The sequence below is a fragment of the Ammospiza caudacuta genome, chromosome 9, assembly GCF_027887145.1.
Source record: "Ammospiza caudacuta isolate bAmmCau1 chromosome 9, bAmmCau1.pri, whole genome shotgun sequence".
Lineage (NCBI taxonomy): Eukaryota > Metazoa > Chordata > Aves > Passeriformes > Passerellidae > Ammospiza > Ammospiza caudacuta.
This window is the reverse complement of record NC_080601.1, coordinates 33,586,755-33,604,113: the sequence shown is the minus strand read 5'-3', so window position 1 is coordinate 33,604,113 and position 17,359 is coordinate 33,586,755.

Below are 17,359 nucleotides of genomic sequence, written 5' to 3'. Positions count from 1 at the left end.
GCAGCTCAGAGACAGCAAAATCTGCTCAAGTGGCTCTGCCTGTCAGCTGATGCTGCTCTGACCAAAACTTGGGTGATCCCCGTGCACTGAGATTAAAATTGCTTTGAAAGTTGGCACTGTAGAGCAGATAACGCTGATAACATGCTTTGTGACACAAACCTTCACTCCTGCTGCTCCTGCTGTGTGCTGTGCCCAGCTGAGCCCCCAAAGTCAGGACATTTCCTGCAGGAAGCAGTGACCACAATGCTGACAGCTCTTACCCCTGCTCCTGCCACTGATGCCTTGAGAAGGCTGCCCTAGAACAGAGACTGAACAGAGCTAAAGAATAAAGCAGAGATTTATTAAAACGATCTCCTCCATGGATCCACCTTGGGCAGCACAAGAGCCCAGCCAGGGCTGCACCCAAGATGAACCAAAATGGTCACAAAATGCAGTTTTGTCTCCCTGCTCTGTGCACAGAGCTCACCATGCCCTAACATGAAGACCAGACCCACACATTAAGGCAGCACAGAATCTGAAAAATATTAAAGCTAAACCTGAGGCATCACTCCAGCCTTTCTAGAGGTCATATGCCCAAAATTCAACCCTGTGCCTGCCTGAGCCCTGTGTTACTCTCAGACTCTTGTTTCACCTGGCACAGAACTCTGCAAACCAGAAAGGCTGGCTGGGAAGAGCAGAGCTGTGGGCTCAGGGCTGGGGATTTTGCACTGCTCTGTGTCTCAGGAAAGCACCATCAGGGGGATGTCCAGACATGGGGCTCCTGTTTTCTTTGCCATACAAATTTCAAGCAGAATCTGTCAGTTTGTCCCCTTGCTGGAGCCTGGTAGCCCAAGGGGGATCATGATGGTCAGTGTGTCCTGGACAGGGTGACATGTCCAAGGGTGACACATACAAGGGTGACATGTCTATGTCCAAGTGCCAGGCTGCACTTCAGCTGGCAGGAGCTGAGCTCGAGCTGTATCAGCATTAGCAAATGTGGTTTTCATCAGGCCTATCTCAGCTGCTGAACCATTTGATTAGACAGATTTCAAGTGTTTTTCCATGTTATGACTAAGATGAGATAGGAACTTGAAATGTTTGACCAACTTAGGTTAACAATTGCAGCACTGAGGCTCTCCCAGAGTTACCAAAAACCCCACTGACTTGGCAATAATTGAAACCTTTCAGGTCCTTTCTCGAGCTGCAGTCCAGAGGAACATCTGAACATAAATTTTTCTTACTTCCTGTTCTGTATTTACTGATTTCATCATTTTTCCATGGTTTGAATTCTAGATGTAGACATTTTTTACACCTCTGCACCACACACAACATATACATATCCTTTAGGCATGCCTGAGGTGCCACAGAGATGGATGTGACAGCCAAGAGCAGAGAGGAGAAACTCACATCCCTCTTAGTATGTAAAAAGAGATACCAAACAATATGAAACCCCAAAAGATGAAGGACAAAATGTAATTCTGCCACAGATATCACTGAGACTGAGAACCTCAGCTCGTGCTGAGACCTCAGGGGCAGAGTTTTGGGCAGAGATGAGTGGGAAACCCATCCCTGTTGCTTTTCTTGCAGTGTTCAGCCAGCCACTGCTAAAAGCTGTTCTCAACATCCTGGCCAGGCTGCTGGGAGAATCCCCAGACCTGTGGGATTGAAATGACAATCTAACCCCATAATGGAGATAATTGGGCTCACAGAGCCCTGCCCTAACTGCTGCTCACTCCACATCTTGGACACCATTTCTCCTCAAGGAAGTATGAAATTACCAGGGTTTTCTTTAAAGCAGATCTTTTCTCCTGGAGCCAGGAGGGTTCGAGCTGTGCGTTTCATCCTTTCATTCCTTCCCCCCACCCACTTCCTTTCCTACTGCAGAGCAACGAGTGAACTCTTTGTGATCTCTGCTTTCAGGAGGTTCCATTGCCCAGGCTGCTCCCTGCATTATCAGAGACTTCCCAGCTGAACAGATGGCTGGAAGTGACAGCAGTGCTGCAAGGAATTAAGGAAATTATTTCCATCTCGGGGCTGGTCTCACTCCCTGCCTTCTGCAGCTTTCAAACGTTTTCCATCCACTCAGATGAAAATTTGTGTATCATTTACAAAGCACAAACGAAATCCCTCTGAAGCAGAATTTCCAGCCTCGGGGTGAGTTGTTGTTTTTGGAGTCATCACTGGGCAAAGGCTTGAGGGAAATCCTATCCTCTGTAGCTGGGCCAACAGCACTGCAAACTTAAAGATGATCTGTCTTTTTCTGAGCTCAAGATTAGGCAAGGAACCAGTAGCAGCAGTCACAAAAACTACTGAGTGTAGCAATTTTTTTTTTTTTTGGGTAATTGTTTGTGTTTTTTTTTACTTTGGTTCTTTCTTCTGGTTGGCCAAAAATTCCCTTTCGTGTGCAGGCGTGGAATATTCTTCTGTGAGAGGTGGAGAGCTGCCAAAACCTGAATCAGACTTTATTCCTTCTTCTTTCATTTTTGAAAAACAGAGGCTACAAGTTAGGGAAACAGAACTGGGAAGTGCTGAGCCTTTTTCAGGGCTCAGCATTTTCAAAGAGGGATGCCCAAGGATGCAGCTGACCCCCAGAGGGGTGGGAGTGGATGGAGAGGGAAAGCTGCAGGGCTGGGAACTGCCAAAGGTGGATTCTGTTCAAGGTTTCAGTGCTAAGGGCCAGCTGTCCTTGTGGATGTAACTGATATCCAAACAGGGCTCTCAAACTGCACAGAAAAAGGAGGGGAAAAATCAGTTTATATTTTTATATTTATCAGTTTTAAAAGGTCTTCATGGTGTGCTAAATAAAACTGAGAAAGGCATAGTAGTAACTAAAGTGACATAGACAAAAAATCTGCATTCAGCCAAGTTCCAGTTTTGGTCCCAGGGGAGCTGTAGCTATAACCTGAAAAAACCATTATTTACCTCACTGTTGATTCCTAATTTGCCTCTGGGTGCGTTCAGCTGGGAACTAAAACCTCCAGTATCATGATATGGGGATGCCCTGACAACCTTAATTTTATTCATGTGGCAGCAGTCTTCCATTGAGCAGCATTTTCCTTCAAGGCACGTCCTGCCTTACCAGGGTGGGAGATTTATGAGCATCTGGAGCACAGCAGAATGAGCACCCACTTCCCAGAGGATGTGCAGACATCCCTCCCACCCCTCTTTGGTCTCTGCGGCCTCCACCCTGCTCCTTCACCCTTCCATTTAGGAGTAACCTACACCAGGATTATTACTTTTTTCCCCCTCTTCATATTCTCCTTTAAATTTTATAAATACAGTGGGCAGGAGTGGTTGTACCTCTGGACCACAAACTTTCCTAAATATCTTATAAAAACCATTAATTTTCAACATGGGTAAAAAGACAGTGATAGGAAAGAGAAGTCATTGTTACTGAGAAAAGGAAAATCACAGCTCCCAGTGTGGTGAGCATCACTGTTTTCCATGTAACCTGTTCCATGATTTTTCCCCCTGACACTGGGATGTACTACACAGTTCTGCTTTAAAAACAAATAGAAGGGTTTTGCCTGGGGGTATTTTTTTTGGTTTTATTTTTTGCCAGTGAGACCAGCGGCTGAGGTTTCAGTTTGCTGTGCTGGTGTGGATGGAGCTGTGGCAGGAGCAGCTCTGGCTGTGCCTTGCAGTGAATCCTCCCTGGGAGCCTGCAGGTGCCACAGCTTGGCTCTGCCCTTGGCCTGGGAGGATTTGCAAACACGTGCTCCACCAGGGCTGCAGCCCCATCTTTTATTTCCACACATAACAGCACCAATTTAAACGTGATTTAATCAGGTGGCAGCTTTTGCATCTGCTGCAGGTTCATTGCATTGACACCATTTAATAGATTTGCTTTTTGGGCACCTGTCTCACATGGCTGGTTGGACTGACAGAAGCCAGAGATTCAACCTCCACCACGACATTAATGCTGGGATTTTCAGGGGCTCAAACAGCACCTGAAACTGCAGCTGGGGTCAGAGGGGACATTTTGGTGCAGGGTGGAGCTCTGGTGGCCTCAGCACAGGGAGGACAGAGGGGGCTTGAGGATGGTCAGGGCTGGCAGTGAGGAAAGGATGGGAGGGTTGGGGTGTCAGACCAGAAGAGGAGACTCCAGAGGGATCTCAGAGCCTCTTTCAGCCCCTAAAGGGGCTCCAGGAGAGCTGGAGAGGGATTTTGGACAAGGCATGGAGGGACAGGACACAGGGAATGGCTCCCACTGCCAGAGGGCAGGGATGGATGGGATGTTGGGGAGGATTCTTCCCTGTGAGGGGGCAAAGCTCCATTCCCAGTGAGCTCCGTGTGAGGGGGACACGGCAGAGCTGGGACCCCAAAACCTCCATGGCAGCCCCAGGACCCCAAATCCTCATCGTGGCAGCAGGACCCTCAAACCCACATTGCAGCTGTGAGACCCCAAACCCCATTGTGGCCCCAGGACCCCCAAATCCCCATTGGGGTCTCTGGACTCTCAAACCCACATTATGGCCATGAGAACACAAAAGCCCATTGTGGCCCCCGTACTCCAAAACTCCCACAGCAGGCCTGGACCCATGGCAGCCCCAGGATCCCCAAATCCCCATCATGGCACAGGACCCTCAATCCCACATTGTGGTCCCTGGACCCTCAAACACCCATTGCGGCTGTGAGACCCCAAAACCCCCATGGCAACCCTTGGACCCTCAAATTCCCATGGCAGCCCCGAAATCCCAAGCCCCCATGGCAGCCCCGGGACCTCAAATCCCCATGGTGGCCCCGGGACCCCTAAATCTTCACGGCAGCCCTGGAACCCCAAATCCCACTGAAGCTGTAGAACCCAAAACCTCATTGCAGCTGTGGGACCCCCAAACCCCTGTGGCAGCCCCAGGGCCCCCAAAACTCCATCACGGCCCTGGGACCCCCAAATCCCCACGGTGGCCCTGGCGCCCCCGGCCCGTGCAGGGCCCCGAAGCACCGGCAGAGGGCGCGCTGGGGCGGATTTTGGGGCGTTTTTGGGGATTTTAGGGTCCCTGTGGGTTATTTGTGGCTTAGGGGATCTCAGTGTTTTATTTAGGATTCAGGGGTCCCTGTGTGTTATTTGGAGATTAAGAGATTTCAGTGTTTTATTTGGGGTTTAGGGGTTTCTGTGTGTAACTTGGGGATTTTGGGGATATTTAATTTGACTTTTGCTGTATTTTTCCTGCACCCTGGATGCTGGGCTGTGCATTTGCTTATGGCTCCCTGTGCTTTGGAAGCTGCCATGGGATGAAGGTGGGTGGGTGAGGCACTTTGGAACAACCACACTGGCTCAATGTGTCCAAAACACGTGGCAGTGCCAGCACTGTGGTTGTGTGTAGCTATGGTATTTTCTGAAAAATCCTTTCCTTAGGATTTTTCCTCCTGAGAATCTGAGAGGCCTCAGGAACAAAATGTAAACATTGGTTATCTGCTGCTGTGGAATGCAACAGGTGCATCTGGGATTGGTCTCATGTGGTTGTTTCTAATTAGTGGCCAATCACAGTCAGCTGGCTCGGACTCTCTGTCCGAGACACAAACCTTTGTTATCATTCTTTCTTTTTCTATTCTTAGCCAGCCTTCTGATGAAATCCTTTCTTCTATTCTTTTAGTATAGTTTTAATATAATATATATCATAAAGAATAAATCAGCCTTCTGAAACATGGAGTCAGATCCTCATGTCTTCCCTCATCCTCAGACCCCTGTGAACACGGTCACAATTGTGTTCCCCTTTAGTTTCCAGAATTAAGAGGGAGGAGGATGCTTTAGTGCCTTACTGAGCTTTTTTTCTTGGAGATTGGCAATGTTGTCAAAGTGCCACAAAGCTGCCCCAGGGCTGAGCAGGTCCAGGTGGGTTCATTCCTGACCCAGAGCAGCTGTGAGCAGACACAAGGAACCCCCACTGCCCTCCCAGAGGGAACAGCACATTCCCTGAGCTTCCAGCCACCCTCCAGGAAGCTCAGGAACCTGGGCTCAAAAACAGGAAAAGAAACAAAGAAACAGAAGCCCCGAGAGCTGAGTCCTGGGGGATGCAGCAGGGAACTTCACAGCTGCATTGCTCTGTGCCAAGGAGGGTCACAGCTGCCTGCCCCACTGCTCACCTGGGGAAGTTTGCATGGAAGGAGAGCCAGGTGTAAATCGGAGTGTAAATCAGAGTATTCACCACAAACACCCATGGCATTGCTCCCAAATCAGCTTCACATGTACTGAGAAATGTGGGTCCTGTCCTGCAGCTCTGCCCTTTCCCTCCCATGAGTGCAGCAGTGACAATTTTTTATTCTTTTTCCGTCTCTTTTTTGGCACCCACTTCCAATATTCTTCCTCCTGCACTCCAGGCATTCAATCCCTCTGCTGTACTCCAACCCACAAATGAGTTTTAAAATAATCAGAAGCCGTGAGTGATGTACCTGTGGCCAGACCTGGTCAGGGAGTGTTTGTTTCACGTTTCAGGCTGGTGATTATGACTGAAATCTCACTCTGCTGAAATCCAATAGTGAACGTGCCACGTGAGGCAAGGGTTTGACATCTGCAAATGGGTGCCATCTGTCTCTCCCTGTAAGAGCATTAACTGTCTAAAAAAGGAAAAGAGATGCATGAAACTTGGTCTGAGGTCAAAAGAATGCGAGTGAGATCAGGGGTTTCTGATTGCAAAGTAAAATGGGGCATAGATTCACCCCCCTGTTATAGAAGCCTCCTCGAGCCAGGTCTCATAAGCTCTTAAAAGCCTATAACATACCCAAGATAACTCAGCTGCCTTTGGAGGCATCAAATCAGCAAGATAGCTTCTGTTGCAGTGTTGGAAACAAAAAGGTTTAATAAAAAGGCAAAATAACAAACAGAGAAAAACCGAGCCAAATGCAAGAAGTTCTTGCTCCTATTAAAACACTTCCCAAAAGCCATTAGTTTCTTTGTTCACTTCTTTGTCTAGTGAATTGTCCAAGCAGGATCTTTTGGCTTCTGTCCAGTTAGCTACCCTTAAGTTTAAGGTGAAGTCCCTGAGGCCTATGAGATGGCTTTTTCACTTAATCAAGGAGAAAAACTTAAGGGCTTCTTTCCTTTTTGAGGGGACAAAGGATAGTTTTGTCGCTCTGTCAACAAAAAGCACATTGCTATAGCCCCCAGCTCTTCTTGGGAACTGAGGGGGAGAAAACTGCAGAAGTCACACCTGCAGGTTTGGGGGAACTTGGGATGCACAGGCAATCATACAGCCCAGGCTTCCTTTTAGGGCCAGACCAAATGAGGAACTGAGTAACATCACAACACACAATTTTGACTCAGCTTTCTGCAATTCTACTTCTGCTCCCAACCCCAATCTCTGGAGCAGGGACCAGGGCCCTGCTCTGTGCCAGAAACAGCTCCTTGCTTCTCTTTTCAGGACACACTTTGCTCCCGTGGGCAGCAGCAATGGGGTTGGTGTGTCCATGCTCATTTTTCCCACTTTTGGGCTGTTTCAGAGCCCTGGGCTGCCAGAGGAACCTCAGCTCTGCTGGGCTCCCCTGCCTGGCTCTGCCTTGTCAGGGATTTGGGACTGACTTCTCTGCCTCTGTCCTTAGGTGTTACAAGCCAGCACTTAGCCCAGTTTCACAAGAACTCCTTTTTTTAAAGGCTTTACATCACACATAAAGGCTTTAGATCACACACAAGGTTTAAAGGCTTTACACCACGCTTGGCCCAGGATTTGCAGGCTGGAGGGGAGCCTGCTCTGTGGGCACTGAGGCAGCTCAGAGAGGATTTGTGAGCTCTGGGTGCTGCAGCAGGACTGCTGCTGTGTCCTGGCACACTCTGGGCTGTTTCTAGCACAGGACAGAGTGCTGGAGCAGGGACACCCCTTGAGCAGCACAGAGGAAGGGATTTGCTGTGCAATTCACTCTGTTCTTGCTGTGAGTGTTTGTTCCTGCCTGCTCATGCACTCAGTCTTGCAGGAGAGCATCCTTCTGGGTTTGAAGCAGGCTGTGCACATCCTGAGCACCTCATGTGACTTCAGGGGTCTGACTGTCACCCAAACTATCCAGAAATTCTTTTAAAAAGAATCTAAAGGTTGGCAGATAAGGTGGGTAACGAGTGAAGCCTACACATTACTGAAAATCATGTTTCCTTTCCCTGGAGGATACCAGGATAATGCAAAGGTGTGTGTTAAACAGGATGGAGAGTTTTGCTGAAGAGAGATCTGCCTTGGCCCCATTGCAGGCAGTAATGACAGGATGCTGGAACCCAGGACATCTCTCTGGCTGCCCTGGAGGGCTCCAGACCCTGGAAAATTCCTTATTTTTAAAATTTTAAAAGTTTAATAGTAATAAAGTGATTATAAAAATAGTAATACAAATAGAGTAATAATAGTCTGGACAACTTGAATTAGGACCATCCGAGGCAATAGAAACAAAGAGTTACTGACAGTCCAGGTACGTTTTCTGGGTAACGTAATCCTGGAAAAGGACCCACGTTAACAAAGGATTAACCCTTAAAAGCAACAGCCTGTTGCATATTCATACAGCTCATACATGATGCATAAATTCCATTCAAACACAGGATTCTGTCTGGTCAGTGTCAGCTTCTTCCTCTGAATTCTGACGGTGTCATCCTGGCTGAGCGAGGTGGGAAAAAGTTCATTTCTCCTGATAATGAGGCAATAAATTCTCTTTCTTTGAAAGATTTGGGTGTCCTGTGGCTGCTATCTCAGTGCGAGTCCTTTCTTTAGGAAAAAAAGTATCCTACATAGCATAGTTTATATTTTAACATTTTGTTATAACCTAAAACTATATTTACCACACTCCTTAAGAGAATTAATAGAGCATTAATTTCTAGCAAAACATATACAATAGTCATTTTAATATTTGTGACATACAATATTCATTTTAATATTTGCTAAAAGTCAATCATAAAATACACATTTTTCACACCTTGAAAACCAGAGCTGAGGAATCTCGACTTCTTCGGTCGCTGGGTAAAAAGACTTTTAACACCTCGGGAGCCATTCCAGCAACACAAAACCCGAGACCATGGCATAGGAAGCAGCACAGAAAAGAGCAAAACCCCAGTTTCAGGCTGCGGGAGTAGAACCAGACCCTCCCATTAAAGCAGGAATGTGGGGCTGGTTTTTCCCGGCTCCAGGAATTCACCCATCCCGTGTAGCGCTCGCACATCCAATGGAGAACAATCCGCAATTACAGGCGAAAAGCTGCGGGTGTCTCACTTGAACCGGGAAACGCTTTGGGGGCCTGCAGGGTTTGATAAGGAGAGGTTTTACACTGCAGGTTTGAATGGAAAGAGGGAAATCTTTACCTGTGGTTTCACACAGCTCTCAATGAGCCAGGACGAGGTGTGGGCAGCATCGCGGGTTCCTGATGCGTGGAACAGGAGAACCCTCAGTGAAACCAGCTGGGCTCCTGCTGCTGTTCTGTGCCCCTGGGCAGGGCAGGGCAGCCCTGCAGCGCACATCGCTCTGTCTCTGCCCTTCTCGCTCCTGTCCTCCATCTTCTGCTGGGATGGTGGCACTTCTGGCTTGGTTTAGAGGAGAGACAGACTGTCAGAAATAGGTGATAGGTATTGGAAAAGTATCGTAAATAAAGTACATGTAGTTCTTAGTATAAAAAGCTAACGCCAGCCCAAAGGCGGTCAGTGCGCCGTGAACCGACCTGCTGGACAGGTCTCAGCCCGTCAGAGAAAGAATGCAATAGGTAAAATAAACAACTTTTGTGGAAAACGCTAATCACTTGTTTTTAAATTTTTCAAAGTTTAATAGTAATAAAATGGTTATAAAAATAGTATTAAAATTAGAGTAATAATAATTTGGACAAATTCAATTAGGACAATTACGAGACAATAGAAACAAAGAGTTATGGACAGTAGGGGTACCTTTTTCTGGGCAGTGACCTGCTCTGATCACTCACAGACAAAACCCAGCCCCTGCTCGTCTGCAGGGACTTACTGATCCTGGTTTGCCTGGAACACATCCCCAAAACTGTCACCAGGATATTCTCTGAAAAGTCCTCTTTGCCCAGGATTTTCCCCTGGGAAGCTGAGAAGCCTCAGAGAGGAATGAAAACAATAATTATCTGATTGCTGCTCCTGTGTTTGCTGCTTTGGGATGTGGCTTGGACATTGTCTCCCAGCAGGTGAATGTTTGATAGGCTCCATGTGAATTGCTTTTCATTAATGAACAATCACCATCAGCTGTATCAGAGTCTGAGTCAGTCCCGAGCTTTTATTATAATTTCTTGCTAAGCCTTCTGATGTATCCTTTCTCTTTCTTTTGTATAGTTTTAGTATAGCATAATATAATATAATATAATATAATATAATATAATATAATATAATATAATATAATATAATATAATATAATATAATATAATATAATATAATATAATATAATATAATATAATATAATATAATATAATATAATATATAACATAACATAACATATAACATAATCTCATCATTATAAATCAACCTTCTGGGAACATGGAGTCAAATTCTCATCTCTTACTTCATCCTGGGGACTTCACAAACGCCACACAAAACAACTGTGGCCCAGGGTGTATCTGAAAAATGTTGGAAGGATGACTAGTAAAAAAAATAATTTTTTTCCTCCCCTGCCAAATGAAATAAGGAAAGCCTTTTGGGGGAAAATTCCTTTTCAGGAAATCTTTTTGATTAAAAAAAAATCTTTTTGGTTTTAAAAATTTTTCTCAGGTGCTCCTAGCAAGGCCACATTATATTTCTATCTGAAGGTACCATTATGTACACAACAGCACTGCAAACCATCAGGGCTGCAGCAGCAGGGATGACTCACAGCTCCATTCCTTTGTGAGCACTGTGGCATCTCTGCATGCAGATTGTTACTGCCAGCCTCACATTTGAATTTGTGTGGCTCATACAGAGCTGTGGGCTCAGACCCTGACCTGCAATGGCCACTCACACAGAGAGATTTGTTCTCTGCCTCAGAATTGTTTTAGCCACAAATGAAAAACTGACAGAGCAGGTAAAAAAGGGAATGCGCAGCTTTGCAGCTGGACAGTGAAGGGCTGTGTGGAAATGTTTCCATGGGTCCTGCCCCACTCCTGACCTGCTGCTCCAGCAGCCAGGGGGGTGCTGAGGGTCCTGCCCTGCTGCCATCTGCCAGAGAGCCCGAGGCACTAACCTGCATCCAGCTGATGGCCTCATGGATCACATCCAAAGCTCTTTAGATCACAGTCAGGGCTCTGAAAACGTGCATGCAAATGTTGGTGGATGCCCTGGATTGATAAGGAGCTCTAGCTCATCCAGGGCACCTGCAAATATTTGTATGAATGTATTCAGAGTGGGCAAACATTTATGAATGCCAAACATTTATGAATAAGTGAGAAGCCTTGGAGGGTGAGGGGATTGCAAATCCCCTCTGTATTCCTTCCACAAGCAGCAGTGAGCGCAGTAATCACTCCAGGGTGTGTGATGGAGAAGAGGCAGTTCAGCCCCAGTGCCAAAGCTCTGCATGCAGTGGGGCAGTGACTGGAGGTGTCCCCTGTCACTGGGGACAAAAAGGGGGAGCCCTGTGCTGGCAGAGCTCGTGCTGTGCCAACTGTGGCAGCTACATACATTCCAGCAGATGATTCCACCGAGGTATCTCCAAACCCAAGCTGTGGAGCTGCTCCCTGGCTGTCTCTCCCCTGCCATGTGTGGGCTGGGAGCTGCTCAGGGCAGCCATGGCTTCTTGCTGGGAACATTTGCTCAGCTCTGGCTGAAAGGAATCCTGCTGTTTCCACGATCCCTTGCCAAACTTGCCCTGGTGCTGGGCTGTCTGGAGGCAGAGCATCCCTCTGCTGACACACACAGTGAGGCAGCTCAGGTCTCTTTGGATCTCCAGGTCTGGAGCCCATCTCCAACCACACTGGGGAAGCCAAAAGGCACAGGATTTCTTGGGAGGAATTTTTTACTGCAGCTTCCTACACTGTTTGTTCTTGTGTTAACTCACCTTTCACCTTGCTGGGCTAAAGCCCTGAAGGTTTTGGTGTCAGGGATCCCTGTCAGTCACAAGGGCAGTGATCTGCCTGCTCCAAATCGGCTGAGTGACGCCTCCTGCTGTGGCTGCTGATCCTCCCTAATTGCTGCCACCACGTCAGAGCCACATCAGGCAGGCTGAGATGACATGGGACACTCTAATCCCTGCAAATTCTCTCTCACCTGAGCCCTCTGCGGTCTTCCTTCTGATTTGCCGACCTTCTGTGGGGAGTTGTCAGGGGATAAAAGCAGCATTAATGGTTTGAGGGTCCCAGACCTCAGCACAGGCATCTCCTGCTGGTATCTGTTTGTGCTGCTGGCACTCAGCACCACAGGCTGTACCCTGGGACCAGGGAATGCAGTAGAGGAGAGCTGGGAGAGAATTACTCTGGAATACACACAGCTTCCAAACTCCTGAGAGAGAGATATTCTGGAATACATACAGCTTCCAAACTCCTGGGAGAGAGAGTTGCTCTGGAATACACACTGCTCCCAAACTCCTGGGAGAATTACTCTGGAATACACACTGCTCCCAAGCTCCTGGGAGAATTACTCTGGAATACACACTGCTCCCAAGCTCCTGGGAGAATTACTCTGGAATACACACTGCTCCCAAACTCCTGGGAGAATTACTCTGGAATACACACTGCTCCCAAACTCCTCTGCATCCTGCTGAGATGGAGGGCCCTGCCTCCACGCTGTGCCTGAGAACTTGCTACATAAAGCACTGCAGAGTGCTTGGCATTGCTGAAAATCCACCTGAGCTGGGGCAAAGCCCCCTCTCCAGGAGCTGCAGGTGCTCTCGTAGGATTGTGAAACAGCAGAGCTCAAACAGAGTCAGCAAGTGTGCCCTGCCCATCATCCCAGAATACCCAGGCTTCCAGGATGTCAAGGTTTGCATGCCAAAACTCTCTTTGCAATATGTGGTGACTGCTACCTATTCTTCTGCTGGATGAATAGCTCCCTTATGTTCTGGGAAGCTGATGTTTGATATGATAATAAAGTCTGAGCTGTGGTTGGGTGTAGAAAAACTTAACTTGAAAGGCTTTTATTCTGCTACATTTTAAAAGCTGATTATTATTTTTAGGTTGGTTTTGTTTTTTAAACCATTTTTAAAAGTTTGAGCTAGGAAGGCTGCTTTGGCCAGGTTGAAGTGTCCAATTACCTAACTTATTCCAAAAGTACAACCACTGCAGGCAGGGACATCAGATTTGCTGGGTCCCCTCCAGAATGAAGTGTGATGGAAGAGTGGGAGATCAAAACCTCGATTGCTTTTCAGTTTACATGGCATGTCCAACCCAGTATTTCTCATTTGAGCTCAATGTTGCTCATTCATTAGGAGCAGGCAGCGTGCCAGGGGCTGATGATGGAGTGCCCCACTGAGACATTGCTGGGCTCTCCAACCAGATTTGTGGCTGGACCCTTAGTGAGGATCTAGACTTAATTAGAGATTGTCAGAAACTGCATGAGTGATGGCTTTTTTTTTTTTTTTTAAATACCAAAGGCATTGTCAGACATAATAAATGATTGCAAAATGTTCCACGACCCCGCTGTGGCTGTCATCTACATAGAGTATAGTCTTTCTTTTTATTGATTAGAAACAGTAATATAATATAAAACAGTTCTTCTCTCAAGCCAAACTGCTGAGGTTTTCAGAGAAAAAGGCCATGGTCTGTACAGAAACCAGCTGCTGCTCCTGGTGGCTTGAGACAGGCCAGGGTGTCTTGGAGTACCTGTGAGAAAGGTGGGAATGGCAGGGCAGGGACTTTGAAAACCCAGAGGACATTAAACTGTGGGGAGGCAACCTTTTACATGGTGAATTTCTGCCAAAATTTTATCTCCCAGTCAATAAAAGGATTTATCACATGGATGTTCCCCTGAAATCAACCCTAAAGATGCCCAAGTGTATCAATGGGGGCTGGGCCAGGTTTTCCTTTACTATTTAAATAATTTGAGTATTGATTTGGCAGGTTGGAAAGGAGAGAAGCATTCTGCAAAGGGAAAAGAGGAGAAAAAATATGCATATTGATGATGATGATGATGAAAATAATAATAATAATAATAATAATAATAAACTTCATAGTTTCAAGATGTAGAAATGAATGGATATTGAATAGTTCACAGTTGTAGGATGTAGAAATGAATGTATATTGAATAGTTCACCGTTGTAGGATGTAGAAGTAGATGTATATTGAATGTGAAAATTGCAATTTTTGTAAAAATACACTGAGTTCAGCAGTTACCTGGGATTAAAGAAGGTTGAGGGGGAAATGAATCTCTTAGAAGTAGGATCAAGGTTTGCCTTGGGAAACAGCAGCTACAAGCTAATGGGATTTGGAAAAGATAAACCTAAAGTTCTGTTAATACAGACAAGTGAGAAATTAAAAGAGTTAGAATTTCACAGAGACAACACAAATTGTGTCACAGTCAGCTGGAGGTAAAAATGCTCAGCATTGACCTCAGCCCCCTGGACTTCTGTTCCAGAGAGGGATTGGTACCAAACTGCTTGGTCTTCAGGAAATTTTGGTTAAGAATCTCAAACATCTCAACAGCTGTTTATTGTATGGAATCTTATACCTGAGATCTACTTCTGTTGGAAAAGAAATGAAATTTAGCAAAATATTTAATTATAGTGAGTTGTGTGTGAACTGGTTTGTTAAAAAGTAGTTTTGTAGCTGTTGAAAGTGTGTTGGGTTTTGTGTGTTACCTAGCAGGTAGTCTTAGAGATTTAATAAATAATTAAACTAGTGCAAGAAGGTAAGAATGCTAACCTGTCTAGAGGCAGCATACAATGCTCTTAGAATAAGATAAGCAGAGGATTAATGACCTTGTTTGTGAACCAAGGAATGTATCACAAGGGGTCTGTGACCAGGCAAGGGGAACGGAGGACTGTTCCTTAGAGATTTTGTTGTGAATCACATATATAAGAGTGAAGCACCCATACGTGAATTTGGGGGCTCGGACTTTGGGACGTGAGTCCCCCAGTTCCCCGGGCCCTTAATAAAGCACCCACAAAACTTATCCGAGTTTTGTGTCATTTATCAATCGGGCAACACTTCTACTTAAGCCAACATATCTTAATTAATATTTCCTTCTTCTTTTTGCCCCCAACCCCGCCTTTTCCTCCCCCGCCTCTCTTTAAAACAGCTATCAAAAAGTTCTTTGGCAAATCCTGCCTTCAGCCAAACGTTCCAGGACCTGGAGAGAGGGAGGAAGCTCAGTGACCGCCCAAGGAGGGGCTCCTTACCCCATGGCCTGGGGGGCCCCTCTGGAGGCTGCTCGAGAGCCCACCGGCCCCCCAGCCCCGGCTTCCAGGACAAGCCCCTGCAGGAGTATTTCACCGAGAGGCTGCTGGAGCTGGGCAGCTGCGAGGGCCGGAGGAGCAGCAGGAGATGCAGGGGGTTTGCAGAGAGGAACCAGAGCCGGTGCCGGAGCGGGAGGGAGGGAGAGCAGCCCTGCGGCCCAGCACAGCAGCACAGCAGTGCGGGAATGGACAGCAAGGCTCAGCAGGAGATCCACAGCATCCTAAAGGCCTACTCTGGTGACTTCTTGGAGCTCTTGACAGTGCCCATCACCGCTCCTCTGGAAGCGTTGGTGCAGGAGAAGTGATGCTGGAGATGGTCACGGGTTTTCCTGCAGTCCTGGAAGAGTTGTTCCTGCACCGCTCTCATTGATAGCTCAGTCCCCTCTGATGCCGAAAGGGGCTTGTTTTGGGATTGCTCTTGATTACCATTGCATATATTTGTTTTCAGTTATTTCCTGGAAAGAATCAGCATGATTGAGCCATAGGTATAGTACATACATGCATGTATTACTAGAATACTTAAGTTGCCTTCAAAAAAGCTGATTAGTGTCAGAGGAGTAGCTTGTTTCCTGCTGTGCACTTTGTGTTAATTAATCTGAGGAAAGGCTGTTGTATTCTGCCTCTTTATTTCGCTGTTTTAAGCCCCTTGCTTTTATGATGTCACTGTGGCCTGACTAATTTATCTTCTTACTGTGACTTATTTCTGACACAGATGCAAATAGTTGATGAGAAATTACTGATTTTCAGTCATTGCCATGTAATCAGTGGATCACTGCAAGAGTCTGATGCATGAAGAAGCAAACACAGACATAAGATCTACATTTAAATATGATCAGCCATTATGGTTTTATTTGCAGACTCAAAACCCCTTGACTGAAAAACCACCGCAGGGGCAGAGAGGAAAAAATGCTGGATTTAAGTTAGAGTGATGGAATTAAGTATGAAAGAAGGCTCCTTCCCTCTTTCCTTCTGTAAATACAAGAACCACATAGGGAATTCCTAATGTAATCTGAACTTCAAATTGTTTATCGTATTTTAATGTTTATCGTGGTCATGTAAGTATAAAATGTCAGCTGCAGCTGAATCTTTTTACTATGGGAAATGTCAATGTTTAATTCCACAGTGAATATCAGACCCAAATGAAGCAATGACTTTAAGCTTCCAGAAAGATCTATTACTGCCTGTGGTATCATCAGCAATAAATTCCTCATTATAGTTGTGGTTGGAATGGATGTTTCTCTCTTTGCTTTCAGACTTGTTTTAATGTGATTTAACAAGTAAACCATGGCCCTGGCTATACCCAGTCCCATCCTGTCTGACTCCTCTCCATCACTCTTCCCTCCTTGTGCCTCTGTTTCTTCAGCCCTGGTGAAACTTGCCCCAAGTTGTCTTGTCCCTTCTGCAGGTCACATTTCCCTTCTTCCCAACACCTGCTTGCAGAAATATTTCTTCTGCATTGCCTCCTCAGCTCTTGGCCTCATGTTTGTGTTTTTCAGACTGTAGAGATACCAGGAAAGGGGAGGGCATATTAAGGAACTTCTCACATCCCTCTGCCACTTCCCTCAGGAAACAACCAAGAGTTTTCCCCCTAAAAAAAGGGGAAGGGAAACATTTAAGACTCATTCCACATCCTTTCCCCCATCCTGGGATCAAGATAATCTAAGAGAAACCAGATAGGATACTGAGAGCTCTCAGTCCTTTGTGCGTGGGAGAAAACTCTAAATATTTAGCACAAATAAACTTTTCTGAATTCCCAATTGTCTTCCTGCTGCAAATGGAGGGAGCAGCCAATTAGGTGAGATTTTCCCTGCAGGAAAATATTTTTATTTTGAAAGATTTAAATGGAAGTCTGAAACTCATAATGTATTAGCAGATGCCATTGAAGGGATGCATCTGGTTTTCATTGTGAGCTTGCCAGAGGTTAGTTTCTCCTCCAGGAGTGGATGCACAATAATAACACGGTATTATGTGAGGGCATAATAATAACAGTGCATGAGGAACAGTATTAATGGGACACAGGCAACCTTAATTCTTTCATTTCTTAAACATGTGGCTTTGCACACTTGGATGTGTCCTTTTGAAGTTTGGTTTTGCAAGTCATTTCCCACCTACAAGCTTTT